The sequence below is a fragment of the Myodes glareolus genome, chromosome 3, assembly GCF_982192425.1.
Source record: "Myodes glareolus chromosome 3, mMyoGla1.1, whole genome shotgun sequence".
In the NCBI taxonomy this organism is placed as follows: Eukaryota; Metazoa; Chordata; class Mammalia; order Rodentia; family Cricetidae; genus Myodes; species Myodes glareolus.
The window spans coordinates 47679559-47701279 of NC_142028.1; the positions used below are offsets into that span (position 1 = coordinate 47679559).

Genomic DNA, 21721 nt, shown 5'->3' on the forward strand with positions numbered 1-21721 from the left:
ATAAATTTAAGGGAAGAGACTTTCCCTATTAAAAAATATAAGACAAGCATTTTAATATAACACTCACACATATATGTATGCACAACCACACAGGCAGGCATATGTGCACACAGATACACACTGACACATGTACACATGCATACACACATACATACATAAACACATACACATATATCCACACTATTATGTATCTAGTTTATATATGCTCTTAAGACTAGAAAATATTCAATTTTCATGGTATTTTCTTATCTTTTGTTACTTCCTCCTGTTATACTTGTACATTTTTTGTGTGAAAATTAAACATAGTATAAATTCATAAAGAGACTGATTAAGGCAAATACTCTTACCAGTAAATTTTGTTCCACTACGATCTGCCTGGAGTTTCACGACAGGATCATTCTCATAACCTAGGGATAACCCAAAAGTTGTAGATTTAGAGTTATGGAGACACTGTTAAACTAATTTTTATCTTTATTGAACATATATTAATTTATCTTCTTCCACTTGGCATCAAAAACAAACCAATGTGTAAATACCTAGTAGCATTGCTCTGTTGCTCAGAATTCTGGACATTTCTATCTCAGAACATCAGAAGTCGAAGGGTAGACATGCAGAAATATTCATGTAATTGCACTTCACAGAGGAAGCTTTATTGATGTGTCTGCTCCCACGGATTCAGGTATTTTGGAACAGACCACAATTTGTCAGAGTTCATCCCTGGCAGTCCTCCACTATTGTGCATAATAGCCACTTGCTTTCCTTTGATATGATGACTAATGTATCAAAATAAAACGATACCACTAAAACGAGGTGATTTCTATTAAAAATAACTCCAAAAGCAGACCTCCATCAATTACAGAGTCAACATAGCCTTCAATTCAAGAGGCCATTTCCCACCCACAGGGGTTCATGCCAAGCTTCGATCTTTTAACAAATCAACATAAGAAATGATGTATACATATCAATCATTACACAGAAACCTTTTAATTGTTAATTCCCAGATCATTTGAAGCTTGGCACTCAGACTCTAGGGGAGTATCCATAAGCTTCTTTTCTAATTCAGACCCATGAACATATCTCTGATGGGCTTAGCTTTTCTTTCAGGCACCAAAAGTCAAAGAGATTTTATATGTCTCTTGTCCGCATTTAATAAGCATCATTCATACTGGCTTAATCTCATCTGGTAATCCTAAAACAATCCAACAGAAGTTACTAATTAAGGAGATTTATAAAACTATAACTCTTTGGCACTAAAGGAAAGTAAAGACTGTTAATATATTAACATATATAACATATATATGATATATATGCAAATAACCTTCTTCTATTTTAAACATTAACAGGCAATCACCTTGGCCTTGATTCAACATCTGCTGCCAAGAAGGTCTAAACGGATTGTGATGACTCTAGAGACCCTCACACCAGTAAACTGGGATGAAAAATTCCATGGTAGCAAGCAAAAGAAACTCCCTAACGCTGTGCAATTGACCAAGTGACACACTGTGCAGACTGTGCCCTTTACTCTTTTGTTTTGTAACGTCCTTTCAATCTCATTAGTCCTGTTTCTGAGGCCATTCTTTTTCACTTGATTACAACAAATAGAATTGCTTATGGACAACTAACAATGCACAAAACAGCACTTTATTGTGGCTTCCAACCAGTGGGTGAGTAGTACACACCACTCCAGTACACTGAGGTTCACTGGTTTCTGGAAGCAAGCTGAAGATTTTTACCTAACTAGAGAAATACACAGACTGAAGCCATTCTGTGCTGTTCAGCATCCAAAGGGTTACAAAAATCTTTCAGTGGGAAAGAAAGCAAACGCGGTGCTTGCACAAATTGAGTGAGGCTTTCTGATCCACCTGTTCCCTATCTAAGGCTGAAGATAAAAGATTTAATATTCAATACATTTTTTTTATTCAAATGATAAGGATGCCACACTTTCAGTGTATCACACAGTTGGGTCCAACTTTTGCTGTTCAAATATTAAGTCTTAGTTGTACAACTCCTCAAAACCTATTCATGCCATGCAATCAACATAACATGGGTCCCAACAGGTGCCAACTTCTCGCCACTGTCAAGAACACTCATGACAATAGAGAGCAGATTCTGTGCTGAATCACTGACATGCTTACTTGGGTTTTTGAAGAGCTGGTTAGCATCAAGTAGGGAGGCTGTAGTTGCTGACCAAACTTATTTGTATGCTCACAGAGGCTGCCTGGGCCTGCTGAGTTTTCATCTGCTTCATTCAACTTTGGTTGAGAAAGCATCCTCATTAATCATTGTCTTCAATTCTTGACTAATCTAATCTCTCCCTCTCTGCCTTTCTCTGTCTCACCCACTGTCTTTCCCCAACCCTGTTTGAGTGTGTGTGTGTGTGTGTGTGTGTGTTTGAGCTATTGTTTTCCTTTAACTCTTTTATGATTCAGATTGCATGACCTCCTAAAAAGGGAGTAAAGACAGTCCTTTAGACTGTAAGTAATATGAAACCATGTTCATACACATATGTTTATTTTTATATTAATGAAGTAAAGTAATTTCCCTTTTTATTTTTTCTCCCTCTGATAGATGCTAGGCTTAGTGAAATTCTCTCTCTCTCTCTGTGTGTGTGTGTGTGTGTGTGTGTGTATGTATTTGTGTATATTTGTGTAAAGCTATTGGATGTATAGGGTCCAACAGTGTTATGATACATGCACACACATATGTAGATGATACCAGTATAGTCTAATAAAATACCTTTCCAATTTTGCTGTTATTTTACTAAATATGTGATCTTTTACATTAATTTACTCTAGAAATATTTACCCTGTCACTCACTAGTGCTTCTACTTGGTAATAAAGTCTTATTTTTTTTTAATCTCTACACACAAAAGTAGTTTTATTTCCAACATCCATAAAATTCTTTATATAGATATGCAAATAATTATAAACACTAAATTTAAAAGGAAAACTGACAGAGATGGTGACAATTGACTGTGAATAATCTAAAAATATAAGAACAAGCAGAATAATAAGTATAAGAACAATAAGAATAATAAAAAACTGTAAAAGGAAAAATTCTATAACACAGATATAACTATCTAGTTAAGCTTTGATCAACTGAGGGAAAATATAGAAAGGAAAAAGAGAAATTACGTTGGAGAGGGAAATGAAACATTTTTCAGAACAAAAGGAGTAAGTAGATAAGATGGGTCATTTTGGAAAAAAACCACCTATCTATCCATAGGAAATATGAGACAAAAGATCTGAATTAGTTCATCTCTGGGCCAGACAACCTCTTGCTAGGAGCATCTTGCAGATGTGAGGTTGAACATAGTATTTTTCACACAATGAAGTAAGCAACCCCATGAGGTTATCATGTGCTCAGCAAGATAAAAAGCGATTTCATTTTTTGTGTGTGCTGAAGGAAAATTTGGCTGCCTAAGAAATCCTTAGAGATCTGTCACTTTTCAACATGACGTCTTCCTAAAAATATTTTTAAGGTGAATTTATCCTCAGTGACTGCTACAGCAAAACACAAAGAAACGGCAATCCTATCCTTGAGAAAGTAAAAGAGGGGGCAATAGCCATTCCTGTTAGTCTCTCATCTAAGCACTCAACAAAATGGCATGCCTTGGTGATTGCTGCAATCTTAGTGTCACCGTATGGCTAAATACAGCCTGCTTGAATTCATAACTGAATGCATGCAAGCTACACATATGGGTAAGTGGGTGACACTTTGCAGTTCCTTAACTTGACAAGGCCAGGTGTGAATGTCTTCTGCTCACAGAGCAGGACAGAGCACATTTCAATAGGATCTATCGAGAGAGTCAGAGAACAAAAGAAACAACAAAAGGGCTGAAATTACAGCCAGAGTGTATATTCTGACTGTGAACTTAGGCTAATGGTATAGGCTTTCAGAATTACAGCTATCTCATTGGCAAACTAGGAACACCCTTGAAGAGTGGGTCAAAAGAGTTCAACTTACATTTTAAAGGGTGTAGCAGAGCAGACATCTAGAAGGTACTCAATGAACTGAAAGGGCTACAGTGGCAGCACTTTCTCTAGCCCTGCATCACACCACGACAGATGATCATGGCAACATCCCTAGCTTCCTAAAGAATAAGCTCCCATACTCAGATTCAACCAACAAGAAGAAACCACATGGTAGTCCAGATGACAGTATATAAATCTTGAGAACTCCTACATAAATCACATGCCTGAACAGACACATGCAATTATTCACCATGAAGAGAAAGGGTTTTCTGTTTGTTGTTTGTTTGTCTGGATTTTTATTGTTATAGGGTGTGGTGGTACACACCTTTAATCCCAATGCCTGGGAGGCAGAGGCATATTGACCTCTGTGACTTCAAGGGACAGAGGTAGAGATTGACCTCTGTGACTTCAAGGTGTGGTAGCACACGCCTTTAATCCCAATGCCTGGGAGACAGAGACAGACAGATCTCTGTGAGTTCAAGGTGAGGTAGCATACACCTTTGAGCCCAGCACTGGTGAGGCAGAGACAGAGGAATCTCTGTGAGTTCAAGGACAGCCTGGTCTACAGAGTTATTCCAGGACAAAGATATATACAGAGAACCTGTCTCAAAAAGCCAAAAGTTAAAAGTAAAATTTGAAGAAATAGAAGTTGAAATAAAGCCACATAAAAATGGAAAATACACAGAGAATCTTGATACTGTATATTATTAAGCTCTCTTTTAATTGTTTGAATGCTGAGGAAGGAGCAACAGTCGCCAAAAGACATTTGCTTATAAATGCTGTAGAATTAATCCAAGATAGGTATTTTGAAAATACCTTGGCTTCAAAATTGAAGTCAAAAGGTATGTTACTTTGGAGAAGAGATTTTGCTTTTGTTTCCACAGAAAATGAGAGGCTGTGGATTCATTCTGAGTTAAGAAAAATTAGGTTCGAAAAAGGAAGACCACCTGAGAAATCTCCGGTAGGAACAGATGACCTGGATGTCTGAGTTCTACATCCAGAACAGATTCAAGACTGCTGCCTGAGATGATCAAGACTCACCGGATACTCCAGTCAGGACTTGATTATAACTCTAAATTTTCTTTAGGTCCCCAAAGATCATCAGCGCTCCCAACCAGCAGGAAGTAGCCTGAAATACTACGCCCACATTCCCAACAAATGGACTATGGGTATTTTCCTTTGTTTAAAAAAAAAAAGGGAAATGGTGTGGGAGAATTGTCTGTATTCTGTCAATCATATTTTAATAAAACACTGATTGGCTAGGCAGGCAGTATAGGCGGGAAAGCCAGACAGGAAGTAGAGATGGAGCAAAGAGACTGGGAGTATTCTGGAAAGCAGGAAGCTCCCTCAGCAGTTCTGCCCAGACCACTGGAGAGGAAAGATGTAAGCTGCCCCGCTGGAAAAGGTACTGAGCCATGTGCTAATGTAGATAAGGATAATGGGGTAATATATTTTACAAGAACTAATAAGGAGCCTGACCTAATGGGCCAATCAGTTTATAACCTTATGGAGTCCTGTGTGTGATTTTCTTTGGGCTTGCAGGCTGTGGGGTACTGGGCGGGACAGAAACCCCAACAAGCCAGCCCTCATGTTACATATTGTAAGCATTTTTATGAGTTTCTTAGGACCAGGGAGAAAGAATTACCTCAGTAAGTTTTGATGTTGTAGTTCCTAAGTTCAGAGATTTTCATACTGTCAGATATTTATTTCTTTACACATGTATAGCAAATGAAAATGCTTAGGCTACAAATGTAGCCTAAAAAATGTAGCCTAAAAAAAACCACAAATGTGTGTTTGTAATGAGTAATATTTCTTTTTTCCTTTTCCCATAAAAATCTGATTAATATCAAGTGGTCTGTAACACCGTAGATGTTCTTGTGATTTAAAAAAACAAATTATTAGAGCTGACACATCTCAGCTTTAGTCAATATTGGGTCAATAAACTTAAGAAGATAGGATAGAAACATCTCTTTTTCTATCATCAGTTGACATTAACCTGGCAGGGATAAACTCTTCTATACTCAAACTGTGTGTCAGTTGTTCAATATATGTTCATTGAGTGACTACATGCTTTCAAAGTGAAATAATACATGATGTACCCAATAGACCCTGGAATATGAGTTAATAATAAACAAAAATGAGCACGCAGCAGAAACTGGTGGATAAGTTTTTTTAAAAAGTGCAGAACAAAATACAAACCAAAAAAAATGAGCACAATAAACGTTTGTTGTGAAAGTATTTATTTGATCAACTTTGTATGAACAATATGAAGATGCTGATTGTTTCTCTGAAAAATGCTGCCTGAAACAGGACTCAAATAAATACTTCCTAGTTCTCATTGCTACATATATGCTACATACTTTTCTTGGTTTGATTTCTATTGCTGTGACAAAGCACCATGACCAAAAACAACTTGGGAAGGAAAGGATTCATTTCATAAAGCAGCTCACAGTCCTTCCTGGTGGAAAATCAGGACAGGAACCTGAATGCAGAAAATGGATAAAAGATCATGGAGGAGAGGAGGTAGGCTTCTTATTGTCTTGCTTTCTTAGACTAGCTTTCTTTTGTACCCCATGATTATCTGCCCATGGGTGGCAACACATACGGTGGACTTGACCCTCCCACATCAGTTATCTAGCAAGAAAATATACCTTAGTCTAGCCTACAGGCGATCTGATGGAGCTATTTTCTCACTTTGGGTTCCTTTTCCCAGATAACTCGAGTCTGCAGTTTCTGACAACTTAACAAACAAAACAAAACAAAACAAAATAACAACAAAAAAACAGAACAGCATTTAACATTGTGCTAAACAATTATGTATTGTTTCACTTAATGTAACTATTCCCCAAACTAGATAGAACTGATCAAAATCATTTGATGATCAAATTCACTTAAAAAGAAGTTGTCATGAATGAGTAGCAAATCCTGACCTGGGACCCAATAGAAACAGTGCCAAAGCATCTGCCTTATTGTACTAGATTGTCGCCCCATATTGCATCATTCATATAAAGTATCTTAAGCTTTCCTGGAAAGGAGCCCTGTCATAACTACCCCATCACATTTTTTAAGATATGCATTCTATAGTCTGCAAGAGGTCAACACTATAATTCAGACAAATCAGCAAAGGATTGGTTCAGATTGAGTCCTGAGTTCTAATGAATTTTGTTTCTAGTTCTGTACTAACACTGTCCCTAAGTGAGTTTTTTGTTATATTTCATTTATTTTTTTAAAAAACAATCTATTCTCATTTTTACATACCAATCCCAGTTCTGTCTCCTTTCCTCCTTTTGCTACCCCCACCTTCCATCTACCCCACCCACCATCCACTCCTCAGAGAGTGTAAGGCTTCCCATGGGGAGTCATCAAAGCCTCACACATCTCTTTGAAGTAGGACCAAGCCACTCCTCCCTAAACTAGGCTGAGCAAAGTATCCCTCCAAAGAGAATGGGCTTCAAAAACCCAGTTCAAATACTAGGAATAAATCCTGGTCCCACTACCACCCCCCAAATTTCCCCAGTGACACAACTGTCACCCACATTCAGTGGGCCTAATTTGGGCCAATGCAGATTCTGGAGTCAGTGAGTTCCCACCAGCTCAGGTCAGCTGTTTCTAGGGATATCCCATCATGGTATTGAGCCCTTTGCTCATATTTTTGCATCTTTCTCTCTTGTACTAGACTCTGGAAGTTCAGCGCAGTGCTAACTGTGGGTCTTTCCATCTGCTTCCATCAGTTGCTGGATGAAATTTCTAAGATGACAATTAAAATAGTCACCAATTTGATTATAGGGTAAGGCCAGTTCAGGTACCCTCTCCTCTACTGCTTAGGGTCTTAGTTGGGGTCATCCTTGTGAATTCCTGGGAATTTCTCTAGTGCCAGGTTTCTTGCTAACCCCATAATGGCTCCCACAATCAAGATATCTCTTTCAATACTCTCCCTCTGTCCTGCCCCCATTTCAGCGATCCTATATTCCTATGCCCTCTTGTTCTCCTCCCCCTTCCCTTCTTCTCCATCCCTTCCATCTCCCTTCTCCCCCACTTCCCAATTTTCTCAGGAGTTCTTGCCTATTTCCCCTTCCTAGGGAGATCCATGTATGTCTTTCCCAGGGTTCTCCTTCTCTGGGATCATGGACTATAGGCTGCTTATCCTTTCCTTTACATTTAATATTCAATAAGTGACTTTTTAAAATAAACACATCAGCAAAGAAAAACAAAATATAGACTTCAGAATCCTTATCAATGAATAATTTTTAAAAAAAATTTATTTCATTTAATTAAATTTTTTCATTTATTTTACATACTGATCACAATTTCCCCTTCTTCCTCTCCTCCTGTTCCCACTCCCTAGACTCCCTTCTACCCCCTTCTTCATTCACTCTTCCTCTCTCTCCATTCAGAAAGGGGTAGGCCTCCCATGGGCTTGAACAAATCATGGCATATGAAGTTCAGGTAAAACCAAGCTGTTCCCCCTGCATCAAGGCTGGGCCATGTAATCTAGCTTAGGGAACAGGTTCCCAAAAGACATCTAAACAACAGGGACCCATCCTGATTTTACTGCTAGGAGCTTTACAAACAGACCAAGCAACACAACTCTAAAACACACACACACACACACACACACACACACACACACACACACACATGCAGAGGGCCCAGTTCTGTCCCATGCAGGATTCCTAACTTTTGGTCCAGAGTATATATGTTCCCAGGAACTTGGGTCAGCTGTTTCTGATCCATGAAGAAGGTTAACTCAATGAATTTTATAGGGGTCTGTGTTTGTTTGCTTGCTTTTTTTTTGTTTTGATTTTCTGTATGTATGCTTGGTTTTGCCCCAAACCCTATGAAAATGTTATCTGTTAATAGAAGTGAAGTTGACAAATAAGGGCAATTAAATGATTCAAGTGGTAGGGAGTATGGCAATTTATGAACCTTGCACTAATAAATCTATAGTGGATTGTGAAGAATGTTAAAAACATAGAAAATTTTACTATAGAAAGACAAATATACAGAATCAAACAAATACTATGTCAAAAGTAGAACTGGTAAACAAAATTCTGCTTGCACAGTCTGAGGTTTTTGGAACTTAGAAGAGAGTTTATCCTTCAGAAATAAAACTGGAAACAAGATTACATAGACTAGAATTCTAGTTTTATTACTATAACAGGCTATACAGGAGCAAACAGGACACAGAGACATTGATATATGTTATTCCCCAGTGCATTTATAATATATTCAAAACAATAACTCTGTATATTTATATCATCTCTACCTCTTGGAAATATTTAAAAGAAGCAAAGCAATCTTCTCAAACCCATGACTATCCCAACAGACATTATCCTGGAAGGTCCTGAACAAGACAATGTGATCAGTAATTCTTAAGTATGTAAGGGTTTGACATAACTGGAATGTTGTCAGAGACTGCTTGTTCATTTTCAGAAGCTCAGATCCAAAATAATCACACAGAAACTATATGATTTAAATCACTGCTTGGCCAATCACTTAAGTGTATCGCTAGCTAGCTCTTGCATCTTTGGTTAACCCATTTCTATTAATCTGTATATTGCCATGTGGCTTACTGGCAAGGTTTCTGTGTGTCTGCCCCTGGTGGCTACATGGCTTCTTCTCACTCCACCTACTCTTTCTATACATATATTTCTTCCAATCTGGCTATATTCTGCTAAGCCATTGGCTGAAAACAGCTTTTTTATTAACCAATAAAGGCGATACATATACAGAAGTACTTCCCACACCACTCGAACATGCAATCAATGCACAATCAGTAAATGGACTCCACCACTATCTGTGTCACTTTGGAAATAACCTCATTCTTCTCTTTCTCTTGAATCATTTATGGTCATGGCAAAGCTCCATAGAAAAGCAAGAGCTCACCGTTGTGAAGCACCCCTGCTTTCAAGTAGAGTAAGAGAACACAGGCTTCAATGATACTTTCAGATTTCTTACTGAACCTTTGATGGTCTTGCAAACTCTTGATGACAACCCTCAATCATGTTGTAGAGTGAAACCAAAAAGTTTCCAAGACTGATGCAGATGTTTGTGCTTATCAAAATCTGGTAACATCAAAGTCCTTTTCCTAGAGGACACAATCCTTCTGGTTTTCCAGTTTCCTGTTGACCATCATAAAAGAACAAAATATCCCATTTCAGCAGACTCAGGATTAGCTTTGGAAAGACTCATCTTTTCTAAAATGAAAGCAAAACTATAAAGGAAAATTACTGTCTTAGTTACTGTTCTGTTGCTGTGAAAAGACTGTATGACCAAGGCAACCCCCATAAAGAAAATATTTAACTGAGACCTTGTTTACTGTTTCAGAGGTTTAATCTGTTTTCATCTTGCCTAGGAGCTTGGTGACATAAGGCAGGCAATGAAGCAATAGGTGAGTACTTCATCTTGATCCATAGGTGGAAGGAGAGAGGGTGACTCTGGGCCTGATTTGGGCTTTTGGATGGCTTTTTCAATGGCCTCCCTCAGTGACACATTTCCTACAACAAGCCACACCTCCTGGTCCTTCTAATTCTTTCAAACAGTGTCACCCCCTGGTGACTAAGCATTCAAATGCATAAGCCAATGGGGGCCATTCTTATTCAAACCACCACAATTATTGTCAAAAAAAAATACATTTGTTAGAAAAGAAGACAGAAAATGCATCAGGCTCTTTTAGCTGATCCTTCTCCCCCCAGAAAAGACTTAGTCTAAGGAAGAAGAGATTGAGGTTGTGAGACATTGCCTCAGTACAGATGGCAACAGGGTGGCATTATCTGACCTTCAGGCAGCTCCTGCTGGGTGTGTTCCTTGTCACTTAGTCTCCCATAGCCTGCTGCTCCTACCTTCCTCCAAGAAGTTCAAGTCCCCACCTCTTTCCTCATCATCACCTCTTCCATATGCATGCATTTGCTTCGCTCATTATCACTAATATTCACACATTTCCTTTTCTCCCCTAGTGTCTCTTTATTTATAAAGGTCACCAAAGGGATAACAGTGAATTTGGAATATCCCTACCTCCTCCTGGAATCTAATGTCAGAAGTAGTCTATCTTCTCATAACTACTAAAGATAGCATACATATCAAATTGTGTTGGAAATGGTTTTGAAATAATCATGCAAAATATTAACATTTCAAGTTAAAAATAAATCAAAAACTAACTCTGTAGGTCCTAACCTGGACATAGTTCTGGTTTGACATCATTTTCTGAGTCAACTGGAGACCACTTCCCCTGCTGTAAAATGGCTATTAAAAAACATGCCCTGGCAGTTCTAAAAATAATTTATGCATTAATTAATTAAGCATTATTTTATATGCACAATTCTAAAATGTATGATATTAATATCTAATATTAGTGTACTGAGATCTCTTAACTAAGCCTGCTCAAACCAGATGGTTTGGGGAGAGTTAAGTGTTAGCCTGCATTTTTTTTGTCATAATATTTTTTATTACTTTATAAATAATACCAATCAAAATTTCCACTTCCTCCCTTCCTTCCACTTCCCTTCCTCTCCCCCAACATTCTCCCCCCCCCCACCCTCCAGTCCTAAGGTACCTGCCCTGTGGGATGTCCAAGTCCCTACCCCCTACATCCAGGCTTAGGAAGATATGCATCCAAATAGAATAGGATCCCAAAAAGCCAGTACACGCAGTAGAGAAAAATCCCAGTGCTATTATCATTGGCCCCTCAGTCTGCCCCAGTTGTCAACCACATTCAGATAGTCCAGTTTAATCCCATGCTCGTTCACTCCCAGTCCAGCTGGAGTTGATCAGCTCCCCTTAGCTCAGGCACAATGTCTCAGTGGGTGGGCCAACCCCTTGTGGTCCTGACTTCCTTGCTCATATTCTCCCTCCTTCTGCTATTCGACTGGACCTTGGGAGCTCAGTCCAGTGCTCTGATGTGGGTCTCTGTCTCTATCTGTCTCTATCTCCATCTGTTGTGGGACAAAGGTTCTATGGTGATATTCAAGATAGTCATCTGTTTGACTATGGGACAAGGCCAGTTCAGGCACCCTCTCCTCAATGGAAGAATGGATAAAGAAAGTGTGACAAATCTACACATTAGAGTACTCCTCAGTGGTAAAAAAAAAAAAAAAAAGGAATCTTGAATTTTGTATGCAAGTGGATGAAAATAGAAAACACTATCCTGTGTGAGATAACCCAGACCCAAAAATATGAATATGGTATGTACTCACTCATGAATGGATTCTAGCCATAAACAAAGAACACTGAGCCTATAGTTCGTGATCCTAGAGAAGATAAGTAACAAGGTGAACCCAAAGGAAAACATATATAGGTCCTCCTGGAAACTGGAAGCACACAAGATCACCATGCAAGAGTTGGGAGCATGGGGGTTGAGGGTGAGAGGAAAGGGAAAAGGGGAGAGAGAGGGGAGAAGAAGAGGGTTGGGGAGAGCTTGGGGGAGTGAGATGGTTGAGATGGAGGAAGGACAGATAAGGGAGCAGGGAATGAGATATTTTAATTGAGGGAGCCATTTTGGTGTTAGCATGAGGCTTGGCTCTGCAGGGGTTTCCAGGAGTCCATGGAGATGACCCCAGCTAGGACCCTGGGCAGTGGAGGAGAGGGTGTCTGAATCAGCCGGTGTTTGTGATAGTAACAAGATACACAAGGCCACTTCTCTTTCAGGAGCCGTTTTATTAACCAACTTTGACCTCATTGTGGCATAAGGTAGGTTCGTCTTTGTATAAATTCCCTATTTTAAAATGGAAAACAATAACAACAACAATAAAAAAAACACAAGGCATAAAAGTGACACCTAATGCTAAGGTTCCAGACTCATTTCTCTGGTAGAATTGTGAAAGGTGGTATCAATGTTTCCCATGCACTTTTAAGATAGACTACTGTTCTTTCTGACTGTAGGCTTTGTGACAAATATTTTCAAACATGATTAAATAACAGAATGACAGCTCATTAAAAATGTGCATATGAAATACATATGAAGATTTCCTGAAAGTCTGTCAGTTACATTTCAGTATGCAAAGAAAGTATCATGGCTATTATAAAGACTTTCTGCCCCTGAGGCATTCACTGTACAAGGGGCTCCTTGTTTATTCATTCAAATATGTGTTATTGAGTACTGTGCCTGGCATGATAGTCAAGGCACACTCCTAAATGTGAGGCCCTGCGTCCTCAAAATAGGCACTTTTCTAAAGAAATCCTGATCTCAAGATAATAGTCTCCATTTCCTGTTGGAGTCCATGCACCTGCTACCGTGATGTGAATAGTTGTTGCACAAAAGCCTTTAGACCTCTGACCACTCTCTCTACAATCCCTGCACAATGGTCTGTGGACCTGAGAATACAGGGGTGTCTATGGGTTCCCCAAAGACAATCAAGGACTATATTCTCTATTCTCCTTTGAGATGTGACTGTTCCTGAACTCCCTGTTTGCCCACCAAACCATCTTGAAACTGGCTTTGGTTTAAGTCTTCGTAATTCCTTAAGATCTTCACCCCAGTGAACCCCAGAACTCAGTGAGCAATTCTTTTATGGTTTCACTATCCCATCTATGAGAAATTCACTTTTTATACAGAAAGTCATTCAGAAAGGACTTGGAGATAGCAACTGCTTAAAGAATTTAAGTGTGGAGCATTTTATGAAAGTAGTGAGTATTCACCACATGGATTTGACAAAATAAACAGTTATGTGCAATATGTATACACATGCATAATTATAAATACATGGTTACACAGTAAAATGAAAATTGTCAAAGGTGTTGAGTAGTCACATTACTGTAGTATTCTAAGATATGTCTATTTTTTTAATTTTTGTAAATAACCTCATAGTGTATTTTCAGATATACAGCCATTAAATGGGACTACAAGATGTACAGATTTACAATCATAAATCAAAAAGGTCAGTGGAATCCTCACTATAGACAGATCAGAAAGCAGTCAACACATACATCTTTACAGTAAACAAGGTTCCCAATCTTGATTGAGACTGTCAGAATATTACAGGTTTACAGCACAGAAAAAAGTAAGGCTGATCTATCTTAAAGGTCATAAAGTCTTTGGCTTTAAGTGTGTTCAATTGTTTTTCCAGCATTCTTATTTGAAACATACCTCTACAGGAGAAGAATTCTGTCTCTAGGTAGGCAGTCTTCACAGTGCATTGTTGAATTTCCCCACCCATTTCTGTCATTAAACTAGTGAAGAGTGTGTGTGGGGGGGTCTTACCCTTGCCCAGAGTTCTGCCAAGTCTCCTTTCCTCTACTTCTTTTTATACTCTCTCACTACCTGTGACTTTTAAAGTTCTGCCTTTGTTTTTAAATGTTCATACGTTTGAGTGCATATGTACATAGAAAACTAAGTTTAGATAAAGTAATAATACATGTTCAAACACCATAGTAAAAGGATACTTACTAACATCTTTGAAGTTTAGTTAAAATCTTGACATATGTTCAAGGTTTTTTAAATACCAATTTAAATATTTTTAAATACCAATTAAAAATATGTTTACTAACTAGCATTAAAAGTAGAAATTCTGGCAATAACTTAAATATTCAACAATAGCACAACTATTAAGTGTTTAAGATGCATTTTCAAAGAAAAGTGAATCCTCAGAGAAAATAATGATACTAAGAATGACCTAAAATCCAAAAATTCGATGTAAAATGCAAGCTAAACTTCTGCAGAGAATTCTGTGCACATGAATTTACACAGAAAATATCACTGGATGAAAATGCATCCACTGTCAAGTACTACTCCGTATGGAGGAAGCAGATAAGGGGTAATATACAGAATTTAAAAATTCCATCCTTCATAGCCATGAATTATTTTTACAGAAAATTAAATGTTAAGAAATAAAAACATCCCTTCCTGACCACTGCTTCTTTGGTTAAGTAGTGATGACAAAATTTATGGAGCTAAAAGAAAGCAATAGCCTTCCAGTTTGACAGCTGGGGCTGTGTTTGGGAATCAAGAAGTGCTGCTGGAAATCACACAATAACAGGGAACAGTGAAGAGGGTATGAGGCTGTGAGAGGTTGTTGAGGAGGTCTATGAGGGCAGAAGAGATCATAAAGAGAGATGAGACTGATGAGGTACGCTGTAATGACAGTGAGCAGAGCCCTGGGTGTCAAGCTTAAGTAATTAACCTTCATCTTCTAAAAGAAGACCATTGTAGGCTTTAGTAGAAAATGCCAAGATCAGATTTGTATATCAGGGAGATAACTCTAGTTTGACAACTTTATAGGCTCAGAATCAATTAAAATTTCAATGCCATTGGGGGTCCTGATTCATTAAGAATGAAAGAAAAACACCTGGAGTGATAACTGAATTGGTCAAATGCTTGCCTTGCAAGTCTGAGGACCTGAGTTCAGTATCCCTGAACTCCTCTTTACAGAGCCTGGCATGGTGGCCTACAATTGCAATCTCAGAGCTGGGGAGTGAGAAACAGGCAGAAAACCTCTAGGCTCACTGCCAACCTGATTTCCCAGGCATGTCCCAGACCAATGAGAGACTGCATCTCAAAAAAAAATGTGGATGGTATTTAAGAAATGACATTCAAGGTTGTATTCAGATCTCCACATACATATTTTCCTATAGGCACACATAAATACATGGTCCTTTGGGCACATACACCCACACACACCCATGCGCGCGCACACACAAACACACAGAGAGAGAGAGAGAGAGAGAGAGAGAGAGAGAGAGAGAGAGAGAATGAAGGACAAATGAGAGGAAAGAAAGCACCCACCTTATTGGGGATAGCTTAAGTTCAACTGTTACCTTATAGGAAGAATGAGTTCCCTGATTCCTTTCAGCAAAAAAAAAAAAAAAATCTTTAACTGGAGGGGAGCTGAGAGCCAAATACATTTCTAGACAATCATGAAAACTTAAATGATCCAAAAAGCACCCATTGTGGCATTTAGCAGCCATGTATCTTTGGATCTGTCACAATCTCTCTCACCTAGTCCTCATTTCTAATTTTTATTTGAAACTAACAAACACCTCCCAGCTTCACCTCCTAACGACAGCCTACAAAAGCCAAACTGTGTAATTCTAACATAAGGACAATTATTATGCACATACCCAGCAGCCCATGGAAACTGGTGGTAAGAAACAGCTCAAGGGCAAACACCTAACTTTGAAAACTGTGAAACTAAGTAGCTAATCAGCAATGCATGAGTAATTCAAATACTTTAACATATGTCTAAAACTGCTGTGAAGAGATATATTGAAGCATCCAAAGTGAAGCAGACTGTAACTACCGATACTATCTAAATGGTACTACTTTCTATTGTCTAATTTAGTATAATTAAATGTTTATTAATATTATTACATACCATGTACATAAATTCAATAATAACTCTCAAAATGCTCCAGTGGACATCTCCCCAAATCATAATACTTTGGTACAAAGACCTAAGAAATTGGTAGAATTGCAGTTCCTTAGTATATTTGTCCAGTATACATGAGGCCCTAGATTTTATTGACAAAACCACAGAAAATTAAAATGGAGATCTCCACTAGAAAGCACACAGCAGAATGATGTGCCAAAAGAGTTTTTCCACTCAAAACATGCAGCCTATTATTTTGCAGCAAGTTGCTGATGTAGAGAGAAGGAATGCTAACCCCAGCATCTCTTCACTGTGTGCTTAGTGGCCCCCCACAGTATTAAAGAGATGGAAATATCAATACTAAGCCTACGGATGTCAGTCAGCAGCTGTCATTCTTCTACTTGGCTTTTTCTACTCCTGCCTAATCTTGATGAACACATTAGTCAGAAATGTAAGGGAACATGGAAATTTTTAGCACACGAGTACAAGCTTCATTAGGAATGCTATGAAAAATATTCACTAAAAGGTTATATTTGGATGCGAACATTGAGAGTATGGTTGAGGAATATAACATATTTAGAGTGAGTTTCATTGGAATGACAAAATCTACACATCTCTTTCCAAGTGAATTTTTCAATTGGCATAAATTTCTTTAGATATTGAAGTTGACATTTAATAGGAACTAGATCTATATTTTCAAACCCAATCTGCAGAATTTGAAACTAATTTCACCCATGAACTGGACTAGCTCTTCTCTCTATAACATTGTGCACCTCTAGAGAAGTAGCAGAGGTGACATTCTTCATAGAGGTACTAATGCGAAAAAAAGGAAAGAAAAGAAAAAAAAAGGGCTCCTTAATCGTGTAAACTAAATCCCTAAAGAAGCTTTAACTTTTTACAATAAATGTCAGTGAAGTAATTAGATGTTTGTATTCTCCCCAACTCAGTGTCATTATATGTGTTTTATAAATGTATGGTGCATATATGTGGACCGTAATTATATAGTATAAGTGTGATATGTGCACACATGTGTTAGTAGGCCCACTCAAAAAACGGTTAGAGGAGATGCCAGGTGTCTTCCTCAATTTCTCTCTACTGTACACTGACTTGGGATGTCCTTCTGTATATGTGTTGCTTTTATTGGTTAAAGAATAAAGAAGCTTTATGGACCTATGACAGGGCAGAATACAGCTAGGTGGGAAAACTAAATTGAATGCTGGAAGAAAAAGGTGGAGTCAGTGAGAAGCCATATAGCCACCAGAGAAGAAAGATGCTAGCTTCCAGCTAGAAACTTTACTCTAGGCACAAGCATCATGGTGAAATATAAATTAATAGAAATGGGTTAATTTAAGATATAAGAGGTAGCTAGCAATACACTTAAGTGATTGGCCAAGCAGTGCTTTAATTAATACAGTTTATGTGTGAATTATTTTGGGTCTGGGTGGCCAGGAAACAAACTAGCTGTCCCTGTCTACAGTATACACTTGAGACAAGGTTTTCCACTAAACCCAGAGCTTGCCATTTCTTATCTAGGTTGGCTGAGCAGAGAGCTAGAAAGATCTAACTGTGTTTGACAGTTCTGGGATTGGAGGCACATGCAGCCATTCTTTGCTTTTGATGAGTGTTAGGTGTCTGAACTCAGCCCTCTTGCTTGAGCAGAAAGTACTCTTACACAGTAAGACATTTTCCCCAGTTCTCCATTCCATTGTTTCTGTGGTTCTGGGAATTATTTATGTGAGAAGATAAATATTTTGAAGCACAGAAATACAGCTAACAATGTTTAGCAAATATAAACCAATTATACCAAATGCACTCTCCTGGTCTCAGCCACTCTAAAGGTAGGTAGTGTAATTAATGTGAGTGAAAGCCTGGTTGTGGTCATTTGGCTAAGGGGTTCCTAACTCTTCGCTAACCACAAACACACTGAAAAGTCTGGGACCCTCAGTGGCTCTCCAAATCCATGCACATATCCTCATGCATTTAATCCAATGAACGAAGTAAGAACATTGACTCATTCAAAGTATTTGGGACAAAGTTCAACTATAAAAGCAGAATATCCAAAGAACTGAAATCTGTGGCCATTTCCTGAGTTTTATTCTAATATGCTTACAATGACAGAGCATTTCACAACTGATAGCATTTGCACAAAGACTTGTTTAACCTATTAAAGAACACTGTGTCTATAATTTATTAAGATAATTGTAAAATGTGAAAATAGGAATTCAGAAGACTGAATTAACTCCTTTAAGTCACATATAAGATATGGCAAGCTACAGGGGTCAAATAAACAATCTAAATACTGTGATTTCAGTTCACAAACTGTAAACCAAATTTCTGTTCTCTTTGAGGAAAAGGCTTTGCATTTTATGAAGGTGATCCACTTACAATGGCACAAAACACTCTTAGTCTTAACCAAGAAGACTTTTTTTTTTTTTTTAAAATCGTCAGCTGGTCGTTTGTTACAAAGAAGCATGCAAGCTGTGGAGCCACAGCTTTTTCGTCTGGGATGATGTCAATTATGAGCCTTTGCTTTCATCTATTCCTGTTTAATGCGAACGACACAAAAGCCAGAGTGCGGCCACTTCCTTAGACTCTCCACATGATCCAGGCGTCATATAAGCGCTCAAAAGACTTCTTATTTTCTCTTTCTTACATCTTCACTGCTCAGAATCGATTACACAAGGGGCCCTTTGATGGCGCAGAAATGAGCTCTTTCTGAATCTCTGGACACAGAGTGTTGAAGAGGGCCCATGCAGGGACGATTGTCACTCTGCATACATGCTAAGTACCCACTTGGCACAGGTTATGTTATTGGACTTTCATAACAAGCCCAAACTCACAGGAAGGATGGGGAAGAAGGAGAAGAGAAACAATCCCCCCCTCAAAAAAAAAAAAAAAACAAAAACCAAGATGTGATTTTTTTCTTTCAGAAGACTGTAATGGGAGGAAAGAAATTTTGTCTCATGAAGTAGAGTCTATGATATAGGAGTAGGATATGGGACAAGAGAAGGTGAATGACTTAAGTTAAGATTTTAGTATGTTGAATACATATTTATATACAACTTAATATTAAAGATTTAGTTTAAACTCAAATATAGCAATTAACATCATTATCCCCCAAATCATACAAGATGATAAAGTTTACTGTGATCCAAGCCAGAATGATATTATTAAAACCCCATTGCCAGTGGGCTTTTTACCATCCTGTAAAGAGGATAAAGTCTACTGGCTGAGTGCTAGCCTAATATCTAGGAAATTCCAGGAAAAAAAAACACTTTTACTCTTTCTAAATCTACAAATACCCACCTTGTCTTGACTAAGATTGAATCTAAGAGTTAAATTTGTTGTAGTGTTGAGATGAAATGGTAATGAGATGTCCATAGCAAATGGACCTGGTTCAGGTCTCCTTCTTCAGAAGCTCCAGTCCTTGCGGTTGAAGAAGTATAACATTTCCTAGCTATTCCTTACGCAGATTCATCTAATCCATACCTGGTGTGAATTCAACTGAGTTTGCTTCATTATCTCAGCAAAAGCTTGAGCAACACAGAGGCATGGGAGAAACAGGCTGGCCAGAGAACCTTTTGTCAGCGACATTTTCTCTTGCCGGGTTTTTACACATCGATGCTCAAAATTAATGAAGTTTCAGATGGGCATAACAATTAGAAAAAAAAGATTATGAAAGACTTAGAATAAATTGTATTGGTCATAAAACATGTTGGCAGAAATTATAATTAATAAGAAGTGAAATGCAACACCACCTTCACGGAGAAAGCAGGATCCCCTTGGAAATAACACATGGGGCTAATGCAAAAATCAATGTTCACCATGCTGGTTGCCTGCAAAATTACACAATTAATCCTGTGTAAACTAACCTATCAGCGATGCACACTACAGGGTTGCTGACGACTGCTAGACAGCACCGTGTATTAAAGAGCGAGAACTTTAATGAGATCCCATGAGACTCTCAAGATTTAAATCACTTTTTTCTTCCTAAAAGGATATTTTTATTCTATTTAATGGACACTGCTCTCCATACCTCATATAGACATTGTCAAATCCACTATTAAATCAATCACCAGGAACTGGAAGACAGTCTGAACTGAGACTAAAATATGCTATTGAGCTTATTTCAATGGGTTAGACAGCTTAGAGAGCCATACAAGATGCCACCTTGTCCTCATGATGAAGGCGTAATCTATTGCCATCCTGTAGTACTGGGCTCTCAGAGGCTAATGAGCCATTGGAAAATTGCTTCCTTCACATGCTACATATCATCATGATATACAGTCCCGTGTGTACTTGATGTTTGATAGTCTGTTTTATTCCATAGGAAAAAAATAAACACAAATAAACTAACCTCATAGGTATGGTCATTTAAATCTCTTTCCTCCTGTTACCAGGGCATACAAACTTACAAATTTGAGCGCAGATAAATGTATCTACATCCTTGTGCAAGTATCTCTCTGAGTGCTTAACCATCTAAGCAGACAATTGTGCACATACAGGTTCAGTATAAAATATAATTTTTCACTGATTGGGAGATGTCTTTAAGGCATTTTTTTCAACATTGAGTTTGACTATCATCCCACCTAAAATCATGCCACCCGGATAGAGACTAAATGATTCCTCGGATACTCCCCTGTGTTTTCATTACACAGCTAATTGAATTGAAATTGCCCTGAAAAGCAAAACATATTATTGTGAGAAGTATGCATTCCAATGGCACCATTACATTTGTTCTTAACTTCCTCAGTCTAGGAACAGATCAAATGCAGGAAGGCATTGCTGTCCTGTGTTGAAAAACTACGTCACAACAAATAACTTGGTGGATAGATGGATGGATTGGGTGGATGGATGGAAGGACGGACGGTTGGGTGGATAGATAAGTGTGAGAATTAATGTCAGTCGGAACGGAGAGTAAAGGAAAGTGCAGGCGCCCTGATCTCACAGGCTCCCCTGACAGGCCAAGCACTGACTGTTTTCCTTGCTTTGCTGCTTTGCGGACACTCTGGGAAGCATGTGGACACACAGCAGAAGGCAGACACGGTAACAAAACAGCTACTAGGCCAGATGCTGAAAGCAAATAAAGTCTAGAGTCTAAAGGAACAAAGAAAATGCAAGGGAAAAGTGATAATGGGGAAATCTACAGGAAGGAAAACAGATATAGATGCACAAAGGGCCTGAATGTGCAGTTTATAAACGGAGGCTCGCTTCTGTCATGCATCAGCATTAAAAGAGAGTCAATGGTCCCCATATGATACCATCCGCAGGGCGCAGCCATTTCCGGTCACTTTTTAATTTCCATCCCATGTCTTTTGAAAGCATTCTACACACACATGTAACATGGACTGTCTATGAGAACAAGATGAATCTTTCAATTGAGATTTTTGTATGACAAAACCAGCAGAATGTCTTAGGAAAAACAGCAATAATTTTGCATGTGTGTT

General features: G+C 38.4%; 1 protein-coding gene across 6 annotated transcripts in view; it reads right to left on the minus strand.

Annotated features, from left to right (window-relative positions):
- The window catches only part of Chl1 (cell adhesion molecule L1 like), a 207927-nt gene that overhangs the window by 149744 nt on the left and 36462 nt on the right, over positions 1 to 21721 (minus strand). For 4 of the 6 annotated variants that reach the window (XM_048438479.3, XM_048438482.3, XM_048438483.3 and 1 more), the window contains exon 2: positions 348 to 407. The exons of the other annotated variants lie outside the window; for them this stretch is intronic. The gene's annotated coding sequence lies outside the window, so the exon portion shown is untranslated. The remainder of the gene's footprint in view (positions 1 to 347; positions 408 to 21721) is intronic. 6 annotated transcript variants of the gene reach the window in all.